Raw genomic sequence first — 8,330 nt, forward strand, 5'->3', positions numbered from 1 at the left:
CTATTGGTTTAATTTGAAAACTTTACTTTATTCTCCGTGGTACTGGAGTTGCTTCAGATGAATTATGAGCTTATTTGGTTTTGGGGGGCTGTTTAGTGGAATTCTCCACAGTGGATGAGCTAGGATATGTGAAAGGAAACTGAAACATAGGATGCACTTCGTGAACATCCACCTATATTCAAAACAGACACTTCTGTGAATTTTAGCCCAGCATAAAAAATCTGCTTGGAAAAACCTCATTCATATCAAATTCAAGTAAGAAATAATACCAGACTACTTTTTAAGAACAGCTGTACTGAGATATAGTTTATATACCATTAATTTCACCATTTTAATTGTACAGTTCAATGCTCTTTGATAAAGTTTAATGAAATTTTGCAGACTTCACCAAATTCCAGGTTCAGAAGGTTTTATCACCCCAAAATAGCCTTGTCTCAAAGAGGTAATTAGTTACAATTTTATTTGTGAATTATCTTAAACTAAGTTAATTGTAGAATGAAATTCTGTACATAATTTAGGAAGAAAGTCATCTCTAGGTTTGAAAGCAGCATGTGGGAGTGCTCTCAGGGGTGTCTCATTCACAGTGAATTCAGGGGATGACCTGGTTGACCCCATCCAGGGAACAGACTCTGCAGTCCAGCCTGCCTCTCATAAAGGAAAAATTCTGGGAGAATTTTGAAAATTACTCATTCTGAAGTAGAATAAGACTGCATGTGGGAAAAAGCATATCAAGTATTAGAAAGAAAGAATTGTGGCTTCTGCACTTAGATCGGAAGAGGAAACACTTCCTTCTTATTAAATATGGTCAGTCTGATGTATCTGTGCTGAGGGCGCCCTGCACAGAGCAGCCAGGTCCTGTACCTGCAAGGTAAACACCAAGATTTCTAGAGCCCCATTTCCTAATAGACTTGCAAGGAGCTGGCCTCAAAAATACAGCATGAAGAGAGGCTAGAAAGCATTCTCAGCAGTGGTGAATGTGCCTCTCTGTTGAAGATAATGATCCAAATGGTGTTTTTCAATTGCAATGGTCATACCCAGTACCTGGGGAGCAGAGTAGAAAGATGTTAAGCACTTAAAAGTTTGGTCCCTGAGTTAGGGGAAGCATACCTTCTGAGAAACTAAAGAATTCATCTGAATTATTCAAAATAAAAGGCTGACCAGTTGTTTTTACTTACACTAATATAAAACAAAAGATAATATGACATTCCTCAAAAAACTAAAACTAGAAATACCATCTGACCCAGGAATCCCACTCCTAGGAATTTATCCTAAGAATGCAGTTTCCCAGTCTCAAAAAGACACACACACCCCTGTGTTTATCACAGCACTATTTACAATAGCCAAGAAATGGAAGCAACCTAAGTGTCCATCAGTAGATGAATGGATAAAGAAGATGTGGTACATATACACAATGGAATATTATTCAGCCATAAGAAGAAAACAAATACTACCATTTGCAACAACATGGATGGAGCTAGAGGGTATTATGCTCAGTGAAATAAGCCAGGCAAAGAAAGACAAGTACCAAATGATTTCACTCATCTGTGGAGCATAAGAATGAAGCAAAAACTGAAGGACAAAACAGCAGCAGAATCACAGAACCCAAGAATGGACTAACAGTTGCCAAAGGGAAAGGGACTAGGGGTGGTGGATGGGAAGCAAGGGAGAAGGGGGAATAAGGGGCATTATGATTAGCACATATGATGTAGCAGGGGGGTGGGCACAGGGAGGGTTGTACAACACAGAGAAGACAAGCAGTGATTCAACAACATCTCTTACTATGCTGATGGACAGTGACTGTAATGGGGTATGTGGTGGGAATTTGATAATGGGGGGAATCTAGTAACTGCAATATTGCTCATGTAATTGTATTTAATGATACCAAAAAAAATAAACTATACAAAACTTATAGTGTTAAAGTCAAATTGGCACAATTTTGGGTCACTGGTGCAGTGTTGGAAAGGAGGGTCCACTGAGTATTGCTCTGAGCTCTGGAGATTTGATATTTGAATGGAACCTAAGTACGCATAATCATGGTGCACTGCTTGGCTCTGCATTGAATTCTATTCTCATAGTCATTAGAAAAAGGTACTGTTTCTTGGTTTTTATTTTTTAGACTAAATCCATAGACAATATACAAAAGATTAAATTGCATTAATTGAATGCAATGTAAATATTATCAAATCAACCCTGACAAGGGACAGCAAAACTGCAGCTGACAAAATTTGGGAGGTAGGTTGAAAAAGACGTGGAGAGAAACACATTATAGTATGTAAATATCCTTATTTATAAAGTAGAGAGTCAAGAGATGCTGTGTGGAAAATAAGTAGTGGAAATATAAGAAAATATTTTAATTTCAAAGATTACCACTAGAAGGAAACAATGCCATAATTATTTTGTGGGGAAGGGAAGGTGTTTGTGAGCTAAATCTTAATGTACAATAACAGAAAGTCTGCAGATAGTATTTAAACTGATAACTTAAGAGAGGAAAATATAGCCATATTATTTAGAATTTTAGAAGCAACTCCCAAAACTAAAAATAGAAATGGTTGAAAGCTGTGGAAGGAAAAAGGATAAGCAATATCCATCTCTGCTATGATACTGTTTTAAAATGCACAAGAATTCTTTTCATAGATTCTGTTAAAGTAAATTTTTAAAAAACATGTAAAGACCTTTTCACCAACTGTCAGAATTCTAGAACAAGCTAGCATTCTTTTAAAAATAAAAAGAAAATTTATGTTAAATGAAAAAAAAAAATGAAAGAGAATGTGACAAACTAAACAAATAGTGATTGGAAGGAAGACTTTGGCTCGGCAGGCTCTCCAGTCTAGTTTGTAAGTGTTTTTAGCAATTTTCTTTTTATGAACAAGACTATATTAGACCATAGGGAGAAATGCCTGATTAGATGCTCACCTCTGAAGGGTTTATAATGTAGTTGAAGACATGAGATGTGCTTTGCTTGGACAAATAATCCAAGTCGATTCTTACTGAAGGAAGTACTTTCCTTTAAATAACAATGGTAATGATTGGATACAAACAATATTTAGTAAGGTGGACACTTGGTGATATCTGGTAAATAATGATCAGAACAAAAGCCACCTAGATCCACCTTCCTTTTCCTTTATATTTCTTCATCTCCCATCCAAATCCCCCATCACCTCTAAGGAGACAAAACGTTTCCTGTTATTGAGTTGATCAGATAGCAACAATCTCTTATTTTCACGAAATTAATAATGGATTTTCAGCAGAGTAGAAAAGAAGGAACAAAAGAACTCAACAAGGGTGACAACTGCATGCCCCTGAAACAATTGCCTATTTTTCTTACAAAATATTCATCTTCTAATGCAGGCATGTATATTTTAGAGGGAAAGGCCATGATTTGGTAGTCTTGATAAAATCCGGGCACTTTGTGATTCAAATGAATGTTTATTTCGGTAGCTTTTCAAGAGGTATTAGCAGCACAGCCCCTCCCCACTCCACTTTTATGTAAATCATGGGTTGATGATATGCTGACACACTAGTGCATTTCTAGTTCAGAAATCAGGTTTCCTCTTATCTATTCAACTGCTAAAGCATTTGTTTTAAAAGTGACAAACTGATATCTACAGGTCTGTGGATGCGAGGGTCATAATTATAGGGTGCGTGATTTACCTACAACTTTTGGTCTTATGGACCATAGTATTTTATTGCTAAATTAGATTGATTGTGTTCTGCACAAAATCAAATTTTATCTCCAGATAAGCTTAGGTCTACCATACTTAGGGGGAGTATCTGCCTGCATACTTATTAATGATGTAAGGGACTGAAGTCTGTCTTTGCTTGAGTTTTGTTTCCACATACCATCTTAGCAGGCACCTCTTTTGAGGAGGACAGTCTCCTGATAAAATTCCTTAATGTACTTTTCCTTTTGGTGAAATGTTCTTGCAACCTCCTCCTGACCACATTTTATTGCTCCAGAGTTTTTTGTCTTCAGGTGAACTCTGAAATACTTTTACTGGTGCATCAATGATGGAATAATTAATCAATATAAATTCATTTTTATCCAATTCTGCTAATTCCAATTTAATAAGCTTGCCTTAAATCAAAGGGAAAAATAGGTAGCAGTGCAGTTGGGAAGGAGTTTGAACTTAGAAGTGATTCAAAGTATATTTACAATTCAAGCATTATGTAACTGCCAATTTATATTAGCAGTGACTTCAGGGTGGGTTTTTTTGTGTATGAGATTTTCACTTGACATGAAAAGTCTAAGAAACTTGAACTAAAGAACTTATCAAGGAACGTGGCAACATTTTTTTAGAGGAGGCAAAGTATATTTTTTAACTAATTGACACTACTTACAATATCATAATGAGATCATTGTCCCTAAAGCCTTATTCCTAAAACAAAATTTAACTTACTTGACTTATGACCCTAGTCATTCTAGGCTAGTTTGGATAAGTTTACCACAACGTTCATGGATAGCACCTGGTCAAGCAGGTTAAGCAATAACAGGTTGGGAGTAGTGCTTACAAGGTGCAAGGAGGAGAAAGATGCTTTTAGAGAGGTAATTTTCATTATCTTGTCATCCTTGAGACATCTGGTCTTTTACCCTCCCACCCCATTCTTCCATGTCCTCATTTTCTTTCTAGTTCTTTTGTTTTCCCTTCCAATTGTTAGTATTGTTAGTCACTCACTTTGGCATTCCTGAAATTCAAATATACCGCTCTACTCACCTTCTGGCCCCTCTTTCCAAACATGTAAAGAAAGTCATCACAAGAAGCCTGGGTGCCCACTAACTGGGCCCTCCGAGTTTTTACTCATGCAGAGCCTGACATGTCCCTTCCTCGTTTCATGTTTGTGTCTTCTCTCCAACCATCTGCCAAGTAGGTTTCCCTGGCGTGCAGCAGGGATTGGCACCCAGCACCTGCTGATATCATGCATTCTATTTATGGGCAGATCAGATTGCTACAAGAGCTTCCGTGGGATGCACTGAAATCTGTGTCCTGTAGCTTCGTCCAGTAGACTGTCCTTATGATGCACTCAGGGAATTATGCAGAATATAAATAAGCCTTTGAACTCAGCCATCAGCCCAGTATTAGGAAGACTTTTTCTGAGAATTAGACTTCCTTTCCATATCAAAATCTCTCTCTTTACCACCTAGCCTCTTCTCCTTCTGGGTTCTCCTTCCAAGGCCAACCTTCCTCCTTGACCCTCGATCTCATCTCCATCCCAGTTAGTAAAGGAACTTGATCCAACTATTAACTTGTTTTCTCACTTAAATACCTAATTGCCTTCTCTCTATGGCACCACACTCTTTATGAATTTTCTCAGGTCTACCTTATACCACATAAAATAAAATAAATAAAGCCTCCTTTTAGCCATGCTACTTCCCAAACCCAAAGTCTTGTGCCATCTTTTTCTCTCCAACTGTTTTACTAGATTTGTATATTGACCTATGTTTTACACTAATTTTTATAGGCTAAAAAGTTATTTTTATGAATTTGAAATAAACTTACTAGTTCACAGATTTCTAAAAGTAGGCAATAGTTAAGATTTGATAGGAACTAGTATATAAAACTAAAAGAAAAAAGTTGGTACTGTCTAATGGGTAAATGCATAAATCTAGTCTAATCTCTTTGCATTTAGGAATAATCTTCTGGGAAGATGTTTGTCTTAAGTCACATATAAATAACACATAGCCCTTCTTCCCAAATTGAACTGTGCAAAGTGGGAGTGGAGTAATACATTATTAAAAGATGTTTTAGTTTTTTTGTGATGAGCAAAACATGTTAATAAGGTACTGAAATGGAAAAAAAAATCTCCAACACTACACACTTATCGTGAGCATCACTCCATACACATGTGGCAGAATGACACATCGGAGGCCCTTGGCACGCTTATTTCCTTCCTCTTGTCAGTCACTCTTGTTGAAATGGGACCCTTCATTAAGACATAGTAAAGAGACAGAGACTCTAATAATCTAAAATATCTAAGCTGAGTCCAAGGGATATTGTTCAAAGCTACGGCCCTTCCTGATAAAGCAGGGACTGAGGAAGAAAGCAGAAGAGTTAGAGAAATTTGAGCGTTAGCCCCACTCTCCAAAAACCAATGCCACAGCACACACACATTTTAAAGCAAATAAATGGGGTAAAGAAAATTATCCATAATATGAAGTAATTTTCCATTTTAATAGAATTTCTAACAGAGTTCTCTCTTGAATAAAGAAGTCTCCTCATGCATTCAAAATGATTCATGCTCTGATCCCTTAATTCTTGCAATTTTCAGGTCCTATGATGAGTGATATCTGTAAATATAGAAGTATGCTTTATAGTATGGACAAATAAAATTCATTTGTATATATGGATAATAAATTTTGTGAAATACTCCAAACTCCAACATTTTCATATTTTTATAGATTTTGTGTAACACCCTTGGATCCTCTAGAGTTGCCTGAATTTCGAGCACCATATGAAATCAAATTGAATTAAATCAGTTTCCCTTGATGGAAGAGAACACTACTTAAACCTTTGTGATTTGTGTCCTCTAATCACACTCTGTTAAATGTGATTCGAAGGTCAAGTCTAACTTAATGCTATGGAAAGCAGCGCCAATTCATTGCTCTATTTTAATTCATGTAGTGACACAGCTAAGATCCCACAAATACTTGTGCCTGTGATCCAGAGCCATGAGGGAAGTCTGTCGCTCCGATGTTGCCAAATCATTCAGGCCTCCATTGGTGAGTTTGCAGAGGCACTCAAGGAAATGGAAGTTTGCAGGACGCAAACCAGTACATCTGTGGAAACACACTCGGGCTGTCCCATCATGCAAAGGAGGAGCACACAAAAACGAAGCTTGCCATGCATTTCCCACCAGCGAATGAAACTGTTAATATATGTCTTAACTCCATAAACTATGTACCTTCCACAATCAAATCACAGAAGTAGTCAACAAGTAGGATTTATTATAGAAGCTCATGAAGTTTCTCAACTAGGAGAGATTTTGGAGTTAATTCAGCGCAGCCCCTTGTTTTAGAATTAAGGTGAGTGAAGACCAGAAAATTTAGATTCCTTGAGATGATACAGCCTGTAAGAGGCAAAGCCAGGAAAGGGCTCAGGGCTCCTGACTTCAGTCTAGTCCACTATACCTATAATTCGTTGCTAAGACAATTTTGTATTCCTAAGATGTCTTTAGGTTTGAAAAATCAGCTATAAGAAGCTGTAGTTCCCTAGAGCATGCCCTCTCACCAAGAGTGTATCACCACAGAGGGTGAGCAATGGTTCCTGGGGATTGAAAAGTATCTTAGATGTTAGATATTACTATGTTTTATGGCCTTCCTAATCAGATATACAACGTGTCTATGGCATGCAAGTTTCAAAGGGGAGTTTGGGGTAGGAGACAGAAGGATTAGGAAAAGAATGTCTAGAAAAGCTCCTTTGTGCCAATAATTTTTGAAAGTCTAGAAACACTGGACTGACATCCATAGTCAGAACTTAGAGCTAAGTTGCCACATTGGCTGAATACAAATGCTGGAGGGTCAATTTATTTTTAGAGGTCAGCCCATAAGTTGGGGTCCAGAAGCATGCTTTGCTGTGGTGCCGTTTTGGTGACCTGTGGTGAAGCAGACCAACCTGCTTCTTATGGTGCTGAACTCAGGTCTCCATCCTTGGGTGACCAGGGGACAGATAAGAAAGAGGGTACACAGTGTGCTCAGTACTGTGAACATAGGTGCCGCGGGAATCCAGGGCAAAGGCTTAGTGAAAAGGAAAATACTCCGGAAGTTCTCAAGATCTGAATCCTCTATCTTTCTGTCCCTTAACACAAATTTGAAAGTTGTCTATTGAGGTTACCCAAGTCTTAATTTCCTCACCTATGAATTTGGAATTATCTACTTTTCATGATTTGGGGAGAAATAAAATAAAATAAATAGTAGATACAAAGCAATACACCTGGAACATAGTAGTCACCAAATAAATACTGCTGTGCACCATTATTGTTATTACCTAGTAATACCTTCAGAAGCCATGGGACCTAGACTGCTTCTCCAGTGGTTTACTTAGTAGGCAGTATTTTCTTTTCTCCTTTGAAAAGCTCTCCCCTTTTGTCTGTGCCTCTCCTTCCAGACTTCTCTCACTCTTCATGCTGCTTTCTCTGCCTTTGGCTCCCTTCCCTGTCTGTGTGCTGGCTGGGCAGCCAGCGCTGCCTGCATAGGCTTCCTGAGCCCAACCCAGCTATTACAATTCAACACAAGCACTGCTGTTCCTTCTACTTCTGCGCTCCCATCCCTGAGAGACCGAAGTCTATCTCCCTGATTAAGTCTCCCCCCGTAAGACCTTTAACTCCTGAGGGCACAG

General features: G+C 38.1%; 1 long non-coding RNA gene across 1 annotated transcript; it reads right to left on the reverse strand.

The window, feature by feature from the left end:
- Positions 1-330: 330 nt before the first annotated feature.
- Positions 331-4,838, reverse strand: LOC118921375 (uncharacterized). The gene is made up of 3 exons (XR_005028318.2): positions 4,713-4,838; positions 2,914-3,004; positions 331-1,041 (listed from the first exon to the last, which is right to left on the reverse strand). It is a non-coding gene; the product is annotated as an uncharacterized LOC118921375 (long non-coding RNA).
- Between the last annotated feature and the right edge of the window lie 3,492 nt (positions 4,839-8,330).

This window comes from Manis pentadactyla, chromosome 13 (genome assembly GCF_030020395.1).
Source record: "Manis pentadactyla isolate mManPen7 chromosome 13, mManPen7.hap1, whole genome shotgun sequence".
Lineage (NCBI taxonomy): Eukaryota > Metazoa > Chordata > Mammalia > Pholidota > Manidae > Manis > Manis pentadactyla.